Source organism: Dromiciops gliroides, chromosome 2 (genome assembly GCF_019393635.1).
Source record: "Dromiciops gliroides isolate mDroGli1 chromosome 2, mDroGli1.pri, whole genome shotgun sequence".
Lineage (NCBI taxonomy): Eukaryota > Metazoa > Chordata > Mammalia > Microbiotheria > Microbiotheriidae > Dromiciops > Dromiciops gliroides.
Genome location: NC_057862.1, coordinates 37,299,585 through 37,312,219, shown reverse-complemented (window position 1 = coordinate 37,312,219; position 12,635 = coordinate 37,299,585). Strand labels below are relative to the sequence as shown.

Below are 12,635 nucleotides of genomic sequence, written 5' to 3'. Positions count from 1 at the left end.
GGGAATAGCTCTTATTTTAATACATTTGGGAAAAAAGGTGCATAATCTCACTGAAGAAAAGAATGCCTTAAAAATTAAAATTGGACAGTTGGAAGATAAGGAATCCATGAGACAACAGGAATCAGTCAAGCAGAATCAAAAGAATGAAAAAATAGAAGAAAATGTGAAATACCCCATTGGAAAGACAACTGATCTGGAAAACAGATCCAGGAGAGAGAATTTGAGAATCATTGGGCTGCCTGAAAGCCATGACCAGAAAAAGAATCTAGACACCATATTCCAGGAAATTATTAAGGAGAACTGCCCTGATATCATAGAATCAGAGGATAAAATCATCATTGAAAGAATCCACCAATCACCTCCTGAAAAAAAACCCAAAAGGAAAACTCCAAGGAATATTGTAGCCAAATTCCAGAATTATCAGGTGAAGGAGAAAATACTCCAAGCAGTCAGAAAGAAGCAATTTAAATATCATGGAGCCATAGTCGGGATTGCTCAGGACCTGGCAGCTTCAATATTAAAGGACTGCAAGGCTTGTAATATGATATTCTGGAAAGGCAAAGGAGCTTGGATTGCAGCCAAGAATCTATTACCCAGCAAAAATGTACATTCTCTTTCAGGGGAAGAGATGGATATTTAATGACATTGGAGACTTTCAATCTTTCCTGATGAAAAGACCAGAACTGAATAAAAAATTCAATCTTAACATACAAGACTCAAGAGAAGTTTAAAAAGGTAAACAGAGGGGAAAAAAAGATAACTCAATTAGGTTAAACTGTTTACATCCCTACACGGGAAGCTAATATTCATAACTCTTAAGAACTATAAATGTATTTGGGCAGAGAGAAGGACTTTACACAGAGGGTATAAATATAAATTATCTTTGATGTGATGATACAAATAAAATTAAGGGGTTAAAAAGGGAATCTATGGGGAGGAGAGGAAAGGGGAGGTGGAAAGGGGTGAATTATATCATATGAAGAGGTGAAAACAAAAACCTATTACAGTAGAGGGAAAGAAAGGAGGAGTGAACATTGTTTCAACCCTACCTTCATTAGATTTGATTCAAAGAGGGAATAACATATACGTTCATTGGGATAAAGAAACTTAGCTCATTCTTTAGGGAAGCAAAAGGGGAAGGGAAAGGGGGGGACTGATAGAAGGGAGGATAAAAGCAAGGGAGAAAAGGGTAAAGAAAAGAGAGGGGGGTGATAAAAAGGGAGGGCAGATTGGGGGAGGCAGGGGTAAGAAGCAGAATGTCGATGAGGAGGAATAGGGTGAAAGAAGGGGGAAAAAGTACAAAGGGGGTAAATAGAATGGAGGGCAATAGACACTAATAATAACTGTGAATGTGAATGGGATGAACTCTGCTATAAAATGGAAGTGAATTGCAGAGTGGATTAAAAACCAGAATCCTACAATATGCTGTTTACAAGAAACACATCTAAAGCAGAGAGATAGACACAGAGTAAAGGTAAAAGTCTGGAGCAGAATATATTATGCTTCAGCTAAAGTATAAAAAGCAGGGGTAGCAATCCTTATCTCAGACAAAGAACAGGCAAAAATAGATCTCATTAAAAGAGATAAGGAAGGAAATTATATCTTGCTAAAAGGTACTATAGATAATGAAGTAATATCAATACTAAATATGTATGCACCAAGTGGTATAGCATCCAAGTTCTTAGAGGAGAAGTTAAATGAGTTACAAGAGGAATTAGACAATAATACTATACTAGTGGGGGATCTGAATCTCCCCCTCTCAGAATTAGATAAATCTAGGCTAAAAATAAATAAGAAAGAAGTGAAAGAGGTGAATAGACTACTAGAAAAGTTAGACATGATAGATGTCTGGAGAAAATTGAATGAGGATAGAAAGGAATATACCTTTTTCTCAGCAGTACATGGCACATTTTCAAAAATTGACCATGTATTAGGGCACAAAAACATCATAGTCAAATGTAGAAAGGCAGAAATGGTAAATGCATCCTTCTCAGATCATGATGCAATAAAAATTACATGTAAGAAAGAGCCAAGATGGCACAATAGATAGAGCACTGGCCCTGGAGTCAGGAGTACCTGAGTTCAAATCCGACCTCAGACACTTAACACTTACTAGCTGTGTGACCATGGGCAGGTAACTTAACACTAATTGCCTCACCAAAAAAAAAAAGAAAGAAAGAAAGAAAGAGAGAAAGAAAGAAAGAGAGAAAGAGAGAAAGAAAGAAAGAAAGAAAGAAAGAAAGAAAGAAAGAAAGAAAGAAAGAAAGAAAGAAAGAAAGAAAGAAAGAAAGAAAGAAAGAAAGAAAGAAAGAAAGAGCCAGGGAAAAATAGAATGAAAATCAATTGGAAACTAAATAATATAATTCTAAAGAATGAATGGGCCAAACAACAAATCATAGAAACAAGCAATAACTATATCCAAGAGAATGACAATAATGAGACAACATACCAAAATCTATGGGATGCAGCCAAAGCAGTGCTTAGGGGGAAATTTATAGCTCTAAATGCTTACATGAATAAAAAAAAAAGAAAGAGGAGATTAATGAATCGGGCATGCAACTTAAAAAGCTAGAAAAAGAACAAATTAGAAATCCCCAATTAGATACTAAACTAGAGACCCTGAAAAATAAGGAGAAATTAATAAGATTGAAAGCAAAAAAACTATAAAATTAATCAATAAAACTAAGAGCTGGTTTTTGAAAAAAAAACAATAAAATAGATAAAATATTGGTTAATTTGATTTAAAAAAAGAAAGAAGAAAACCAAATTACCAGTATCAAAAATGAAAAGGATGATGTTACCACCAATGAAGTGGAAATTAAATCAATAATTAGGAATTATTTTGCCCAACTGTATGCCAATAAATTTGACAATCTAAATGAAATGGATGAATATTTACAAAAATACAAACTGCTCAGGTTAACTGAAGAGGAAATAAAATCCTTAAATAAACCCATATTAGAAAAAGAAATTGAACGAGCCATTAATGAACTCCCTAAGAAAAAATACCCAGGGCCAGATGGGTTTACAGGTGAATTTTACCAAACATTTAAAGAACAATTAATTCCAATATTATACAAATTATTTGGAAAAATAGGTGAAGAAGGAGTTCTACCAAATTTGTTTTATGACACAAATATGGTGGTGATACCAAAACCAGGCAAAGCAAAAGCAGAGAAAGAAAATTGTAGACCAATTTCCCTATTGAATATTGATGCTAAAATCTTAAATGAGATATTAGCAAGGAGATTACAGCAAGTGATCACCAGGATAATACACTATGACCAGGTGGGATTTATACCAGGAATGCAGGGCTGGTTCAACATTAGGAAAACTATTAACATAATCAACCACATCAATAAGAAAACCAACCAAAGTCATATGATTATCTCAATAGATTCAGAGAAAGCTTTTGACAAAATACAGCACCCATTCCTAATAAAGACACTAGAGTTTAGGAATAGGTGGAGCTTTCCTTAAAATAATAAACAGTATCTACCTAAAACCATCAGCAAGTATTATATGCAATGGAGATAAATTAGAGGCCTTCCCAGTAAGATCAGGGGTGAAACAGGGATATCCATTATCACCCCTATTATTTAATATTGTACTAGAAAAGTTAGCTTTAGCAATCAGAGAAGAGAAAGGAATTAAAGGAATTAGAATAGGCAAGGAGGAAACAAAACTATCACTCTTTGCAGATGATATGATGGTATACTTAAAGAATCCTAGAGAATCAACTCAAAAATTACTTGAAACAATTAACAACTTTAGCAAAGTAGCAGGATATAAAATAAATCCACATAAATCATCAGCGTTTCTATACATGACCAACAAAGTCCAGCAGCAAGAGATAGAAAGAGATATTCCATTTAAAGTAAAAGTACATAATATAAAATACTTGGGAGTCTACTTGCCAAGACAAACCCAGGAACTCTATGAACACAACTACCAAACACTCTTCACACAAATTAAATCAGATCTAAATAATTGGAAAGATATCAAGTGCTCATAGATAGGCAGAGCTAATATAGTAAAAATGACAATACTACCTAAATTAATTTACTTATTCAATGCCATACCAATCAGACTACCTAAAAATTATTTTATAGAGCTAGAAAAAATAATAACAAAATTCATCTGGAAAAATAAAAAATCAAGAATATCCAGGGAAATAATGAAAAAAAAATTCACAGGAAGGTGGGTTAGCTGTACCAAACCTGGAGCTTTACTATAAAGTGGCAGTCATCAAAATTATCTGGTACTGGCTAAGAAATAGAGTGGAGGATCAGTGGAATAGGCTAGGCACAGGAGACACAGTAGTAAATGACACTAGTAATGTAGTGTTTGATAAACCCAAAGACCCCAGCTTCTGGGATAGGAACTCAGTATTTGACAAAAACTGCTGGGAAAACTGGAAGATAACATGGCAGAAATTAGGCATAGACCAACATCTTACACCTTATACTAAAATAAGGTCAAAATGGATACATGATTTAGACGTAAGAGGTGATGCCATAGGTAGATTAGGAGAGAAAGGAATAGTCTACATTTCAGATCTTTGGAAAGGAAAACAGTTTATGACCAAACAAGAGATAGAGAATATTATAAAATGCAAAATGGATGCTTTTGATTACACTAAATTAAAAAAATTTTTGTACAAACAGAAGCAATGCATCCAAAATTAGAAGGGAGTCAGAAAGCTGGAAAACAATTTTTCTGGCCAGTACTTCTGATAAAGGCCTCATTTCTAAAATATATAGGGAACTGTAATGGAATTTATTAATTTGATCATTGACAATTCTATGCTAAGGTTTAGTAAAAATGCAGCAATTCAAACAGTTAAAGAAGAGAATCCAGCTTTCCAGACCATAGTCCAGAATCCAGTTTTCCAGACCAGAATCCAGTTTCCTCCTGATGACATCTTACCACTTCAAGAAGACAAGAGAACTCAGAGACTTTATATGAACTGGTTTGTTTTGTTAGTTTTTACTATCTCCTTTCTGTTATAATATACACCGTCTGTAACATGTACTCTCTGCAGAGGTCCTCCCTTTGCAAGACCAATGTCAAAGCGTCAGTTCATGAGGACAAAAAAAAAAATCACACCTCTTGACAAAACTTTCTTCTCTTCCTTTTCTATATTGTTGTTCACATATTATTAGTTAGCAATAGTTATTATATTCTGTTATTTTTTAACTGTTCCGTCAAGGAAACACTTTGTTTCTTGAGGAATCAAAGGGGGGAATGTGGTAAAAAGTTTTTAACTGTCGGTTAGTGAATACGGAAAGACGCCAGTTTTTGAAGGACCACCCTTTCGGGGAGGAGACCGACGGCCTTGCATGGGCTATGCATGCCAGTCTGGCTGCTAAGCACTCCACTTCCGGGATGCGAGCTTAAAAGGCAAGGAGAGAATGGAAGTGAGGTCTCTTTTCGGCTCTCCTTGTTCACTGGCTGTGCTGCAGAGACAGACACTGACTGGAGTTGGACTCGGCCCGGCTGCCGTAGCAGCACGTGCTTGATGCGGCTCTCCCCCCCAAAGGTGGCCTTGGTTTTTGGTGAGTTTTATACGGAATATAGACTAAGCTTAGACTTAAGACTATTTGTTTTGTATTTCTACTTTCCTATCCCTCTAATCAACATCACCTTGTAATTTCCAAACAATAAAAGTTCTAACTAGAGACCAGAGGCTTCTTCCATTTACTAGTCTGGGAGATAAATAAGGGAAACAGTTAAAAGGGGAGGTTAATACTCTAGTTTTCAATTTTAAATCACACAGAACTAAATCAAATTTATAAGAATCCAAGTGATTCCCCAATTGAGAAATGGTCAAAGGATATGAACAGGCAGTTTTCTGATGAAGAAACCAAAGCTATCTATTCCCATATGAAAAAATGCTCTAAATATCTAACGATCAGAGAGATGCAAATTAAAACAACTCTGAGGTACCACCTGACGCCTATCAGATTGGCTAAAATGACAAAAAAGGAAAATCATAAATGTTGGAGAAGCTGTGGAAAAATTGGAACACTAATGCATTGTTGGTGGAGCTGTGAACTGATCCAACCATTCTGGAGAGCAATTTGGAATTATGCCCAAAGGGCGATAAAGCTGTGCATACCCTTTGACCCAGCAATACCACTTTTGGGTCTTTTTCCCAAAGAGATCATGGAAAGGGGAGAGGGACCCACATGTACAAAAATATTTATAGCTGCTCTTTATGTGGTGGCAAGGAATTGGAAGTTGAGGGGATGCCCATCAATTAGGGAATGGCTGGACAAGTTGTGGTATATGAATGTAATGGAATACTATTGTGCTGTAAGAAATGATGAGCAGGAGGAGTTTAGAGAAACCTGGAGGGTCTTGCGTGAGCTGATGATGAGTGAGATGACCAGAACCAGAAGAACATGTGTGATGGACTATATTCTTCTCACCAATGCAATGGTACAGAAGAGTTCCAGGGAACTCATGATAGAAGAGTATCTCCGAATCCAGGAAAAAAAAAAAGAACTGTGGAGTATAGATGCTGAATGAAGCATATTATTTATTTTGTCTTTGGTGCTGTTGTTTTTCTCTTTTGAGGTTTTTTGTCATTGCTCTGATTTTTCTCTTATAACATGACTAATGCAGAAATATGTTTAATGTTATTATGTGTGTGTATTTATATATATATATATATGTATATATATATGTGTATATATATATATATATATATATATATATATATATATATATATATATATATATATATAAAACCTATATCAAATTACCTGCTGTCTAGGGGAGGGAGAAGGGAGGGGAGGGAGGGAGAAAAATCTGAAATTGGAAAGCTTGTATAAACAAAAGTTGAGAACTATCTTTACATATAACGGAGAAAAAATAAAATACTTTATTACAAAAAAAAGTAAAATCCAAGGAAAGCAGGAAATAATTAAATAAATAGATAAAAATAAATGAGAGGATGGATGAATAAATAAATAAACAAGCAAATAAATAAATAGGTGAATAAAGTAATGAATGAATGAATGGATAAAGAAATAAATAAGTGAATAAGTAGATAGATGGATGGATGCATGGATGCATGGGTGGATGAATAGAGACAGATATATGAATGAATGAATAAATCAGCAAATAAACTAATTTAATATACTCCATTCAGCTGCCCTAATAATGAGAAAGGTCTTATGAGTTAAAAGTATCATCTTCAAATGTAGGAATATAAACAGTTTAATCTTTAAATATCCCCTATGATTTCTTTTTCCTGTTTTAACTTTTTATGCCTCTTTAGTGTCTTGTGTTTGAAAGTTAAATTTTCTATTCAGCTCAGGTCTTTTCTTTTCTTTTCCTTTTTTTTTTTTTGGTGAGGCAATTTTGGGTTAAGTGACTTGCCCAGGGTCATACAGCTAGTAAGTGTCAAGTGTCTGAGGTCAGATTTGAACTCAGCTCCTCCTGAATCCAAGGCCAGTGCTCTATCCACTGTGCCACCTAGCTGCCCCTTGGCTCAGGTCTTTTCATCAAGAATGCCTGAAAGTCCTCTCTTTCATTGACTGCCCATTTTTCCTCTGAAGTATTATACTTTTTTGCTGGGAGGTGATTCTTGGTTGTAATCCATGATACATTAATGTAGAAGCTACTAAATCTTGGGTTATCCTGACTGTGGCTCCACAATACTTGAATTGTTTTTGTCTAGCTGCTTGTAATATTTTCTCCTTGAACTGGAGCTCTGGAATGTAAATATATATATACATTCCTTGGAGTTTTCATTTTGGGACCTATTTCAGGAGGTTATCAGTGGAATATTTCAATTTCTATTTTACCTTCTAGTTCTAGGATATCAGGGCAGTCTTCTCTGAGACATTCTTGGAAAATGATATCCAAGTTCTCTTTTTTGATCATTGCTTTCAGGCAGTCCAATAATTTTCAAATGATCTCTCCTGGGCCTGTTTCCCAGGTCAATTGTTTTTCCAATGAGGGATTTCTCATTATCTTCAATTTTTCATGCTTTTAGATTTGCTTTATTTTTTCTTGATTTATCATAAAGTCATTGGCTTCCATTTGCTCCATCTTAATTTTAAGGAGTTATTTTCTTCTGTGAGCTTTTGTATATCTTTTCCATTTCACCAATTCAGCTTTTCAAAGCATTTCATTACCTTTTTGGAACTCTTTTACCATTTGGCCTAGTCTATTTTTAAGGTGTTACTTTCTTCAGTTTGTTTTTTTTTTTTTGGTCTCCTTTACCAAAATGTTGAATTTTTTTATCATTATTTACTTGCATCACTCTCATTCTCTTCTAATTTGTTCCTTTATGTTTCTTAATTAGTTAATTAATTAATTTTTTTTTGCTGGGCAATGAGGGTTAAGTGACTTGCCCAGGGTCACACAGCTAGTAAGTTTCAAGTGTCTAAGGTAGAATTTGAACTCAGGTCCTCCTGAATCCAAGGCTGGTGCTTTATCCACCATGCCACCTAGCTTCCCCCTCTCTTCATTTCTTTTTAAGGTTCTTTTGTAGAGCTTCTATGGCCTGAGACCAGTTCATATTTTTCTTGGAAGTACTGGATGTAGTAGGAGCTTTGACCTTCTTTTCATCTTCTGAGGGTATGTTTGATCTTCCTAGTCCCCATAGTAAACTTCTAGGGTCAGAATTTTTTCTGCTTACTCATTTTCCCAGTCTATTTCTTGACTTTTAACTCTTTGTTAAAATGGGGCACTGCTTCCAGGGTGGAGGGTGCAACATCTCAAGTTTCAAGGGGTTTGTGCAGCTGTTTTCAGAAATACTTCTAGGAATTTGCAAGTTTTCAGCTCTTCCAAGGTCATATGTTTTAAGTAATGGGATATTGACCACCATCCTGGCCTGTGCACTAATCTACAAGCAAGCACAAGCCTGCTTTTCTACACTCAATCTATGAGGAGCATTCAGTTCCACTGTGGCTTTGAACTCCAGTGTTCTAGTGCTCCTGTCTGGCCTGGGATCACCACCCAATACTTGACCTGGATCCAAGTGTGGATAAAACAACAGATCCCTGTCTAAGTGATAGCAAAAAGACCCCTGTATTCTCTTTTGGCCAGTTATTTGACCCTTTTACCCACTGTGAGCTGAGTTCCAGAAGCACTTGCTGCTGATGATGATTCAGTGGCTCCCAAGGTCTGCTCCTATATTCCTAGGTAATGGCTCTAACCATGCATTGTCTGTGCTGAAGTAAACTAGACCCTCCCCTGCTGTTACATGCCTCTCCTGCAGTCTTTCCAAGTTGTCTTTTGCTGGAAAATTATTTCACCCTGCCCTTTTGTGGCTGTGGCTGCTGTAGGAATTGTCTTATGGAATTATTTGAAGGTATTTGGAAGGGTCTTGGGGAGAGCTCAGGCAAGTCACTGCCTCTCCTCCACCATCTTGGCTCTGCCCTCTCAATGATAATTTCTTTCTTTTTTTTTTGTTGGGGCAATGAGGGTTAAGTGACTTGCCCAAGGTCACACACCTAGTAAGTGTCCAGTGTCTGAGGCTGGATTTGAATTGAGGACCTCCTGAATCCAGAGCCAGTGCTTTATCCACTGCACCATCTAGCTTCCCCCTCAATGATAATTTCTAAGCAGAAGATGCCATATATATGTAACTAGACCTTGTCACCTTTCAACTTCAGGCCCACATGGCCAACTGCCTGTAGGTGATTTGTCAACTTGAATGTCCTGATGGCATTTCAAATTTAACATGTCCATAATGCAACTAATGTTTCTTCCTCTAAAACCAACCCTTCCTCCAAACTTACTCCTTTCTCTTATGGGCATCCAAGAGGTAGAATTCTCTCAAAGGCACTTTCATTACCCCCGACCATCACAGAGTTACAGTTGACTTTTTATTCTTAATACACATATTCAATTGATCATGGGCAAGTCTGCTAGATTCTATCTTCATTTCTCCCACATCTATTATGTATTACAGTATCACTTGTCCACTGTCCTAATCAAGACCCTCAACCCTCTTCCTAGGTTCTTCTAATAGGCTAGTGAGACAGGCATCCAAACAAGCTAACACAGCAAGTCATTCAGATGGAAAGAGATTGAAGGTGACAAACAAGCCAAACTACCAAGAGGTTCCCTTGGAAACTGATGGAGCTATCCCAGAACTACTCCTCAAGATGCTTTGTGATCTACCCTTTCGTGTCAATGACTCCTAGCCAAAGACCATTGGCACTACTCCCAACCCAGGCCAAAACCTCATCCTTTAAGAGAGGAGCAATCTCTGTGGAGAAGAGACCCATCTTCCTCAACATCTCAACCAATAAAAATTATTAAACAACTGACCCTGGCAAGCAAGTAAGCTCAAGATTCCTGGGCATGGCAGCCCAGCCCTACAGGTGACTGCTTCTCCTGTACCATCCCAGCCCCTCTGACATCAGCCCTGGAAGCAGCCTCCAGGCAATGTTTCTGTAGATGCTAAAGCCACACCTACTGAAGACTAGAAAAGAAAAGTCCCACCACCAAAGTCCTGGGCACTGTTCAGTTCCCCAGTATCAGAAAGGTTACTATTTTTATCAGTGGAAATGGCATTAAAGCTGCTGCATTACCACCTGTTTTGTTTATTTGCCCTAAGGAGCACAATGCCTTTTCAGTTGACAAGTATATGAAATCTCTTACTTTCTGTCATCTCCACAATGACATAGTCAGTCACAACTACATAGTAGGTACTTAACAAATGACATTTTTATCTGTTCTTTCAAAGGCCTCCAAGTTCAATCCCTTGCTTCTAGGATTTCTCCTTTGCAATAAATAATCTACATGACTAACAATATTCTCATAGCACACTTCTGAACATGTCATTCCTCTACTCAAAAGTCTGCAAGGGCTCCCTACTGCCCCTCTAAATTGGCACTTAAATGACTCCATAGGTGGCCCCAACCTAATTGTCCAGATTTATTTTTGTATTACCCTTCCTCCCAAACTTTACATTCTTGGAAAAATTGGAAAATAGTATGGCAAAAATTAGGTATAGACAAACATCTCACACCATATACTAAAATAAATTCAAAATGTGTACATGATTTACAAATAAAGGATGATACCATTAGAAAATTAAAGGCGTATGGAATTGTCTCTCTGTCAAATTTATGGACATCAGGAGAAATTAAGACCAAAAAAGATATAGAGAATAAAATTAAATGTAAAATAAATCATTTTGATGATAGAAAATTTAAAAGTTTTTACAAAAACAAAACAAGGCAAGTAGAAAACTGGGAAAGGATTTTAAAACACATATCTCTGATAAAGGCCTCATTACTCAAATATATAAAGAACTGCATAAAGTTTTTAAAAATACAAGTCATTCCCCAATTGGTAAATGGTCAAAGGATTTGAACAGGCAGTTTTCAGACAAAGGAATCAAAGTTATCAATAATCATATGAAAAATGGTCTAGATCATTATAGATCAGAGAAATGAACATTAAAACAACTCTGAGAAATCACCTTACACCTATTAGAATGGCAAATATAGCAAGAATGGAAAATATTGGAGGTACTGTGGAATAATTGTGATGCTAATTCACTGTTAATGGAGTTGTGAAAAGATTCAACCATTCTAAAGAGCAATTTGGAACTATGCCCAAAGGGCTATAGAATTGTGCATAACCCTTGATCCAGCAATACCACTACTTGGTTTATATCCCAAAGACGTCCCCAAAAAGAGAAAAAGGCCTATTTGTACAAAAATATTTATAGCAGCTCTTTTTGTCATGGTTAAAAATTGGAAATCAAAGGAATGCCCATCAATTGGGGAATGGCTAAACAAACTGTTGTATATGATGGTAATGGAATATTACTGTGCAGTAAGAAATGAAAATGGGGTGACTTCAAAAAAGCTTCAAAAGACATATATGAAATTATGTATTGGGAAATTAGCAGAACCAAGAGAACACTGTACAGAGAGACAGCAGTAGTTTGATGAAGAACTGTGAATGACTTGACTTTTCTCAACAACACAATAATCCAAGATAATGCCACAAGAATATTGATGAAACATAATATCCACCTTGAAAGAAAGAACTGATATTGATGGAACAGACTAAAGAATGATATTTTTCACATTCTTTCATTAAGTGACAAATATGGTGATATTTTGCAACATCATATATATATATATATATAAAATCCATATTGGATTGTTTGCTACCTCGGGAAGTGGGGAGGGGAGGAAAAGAAGAAGGGATAGAGATTAGAACACAAAAATATAAATAAAAATATTTACCCTGAAAAAAAAGAAACTGGGGGAAGGGTGTGCTGGGAAGGATATAGGATGTATATATGTATCTATATACACATGTAAATATATATGTTGTGCGCATGAGTCGGTTAGGTCCTATTTATATAGTATTTTTATTTAAACAAATGTGTCATACATATTATGTATATAAATTGATATGTATATGTTATTTATAAAACAGGAACTCAGTATTTGACAAAAACTTCTGGGAAAACTGGAAGATAGTATGGCAGAAACTAAGTATAGACTAACATCTTACACCATATACCAAAATAAGGTCAAAATGGGTACATTATTTAGACATGAAGGGTGATACATGGGTAAATTAGGAGAGGAAACCTGTTCCTAGAAGAAACAAAGGGGGGAATGTGATGAAATAATGGGATT

The 12,635-nt window shown here is 36.0% G+C and overlaps 1 pseudogene; it reads right to left on the bottom strand.

Moving 5' to 3' along the window:
- LOC122738218 overlaps nt 1-4,363 on the bottom strand; it is a 29,953-nt pseudogene extending 25,590 nt beyond the window's left edge.
- Nucleotides 4,364-12,635: the final 8,272 nt, after the last annotated feature.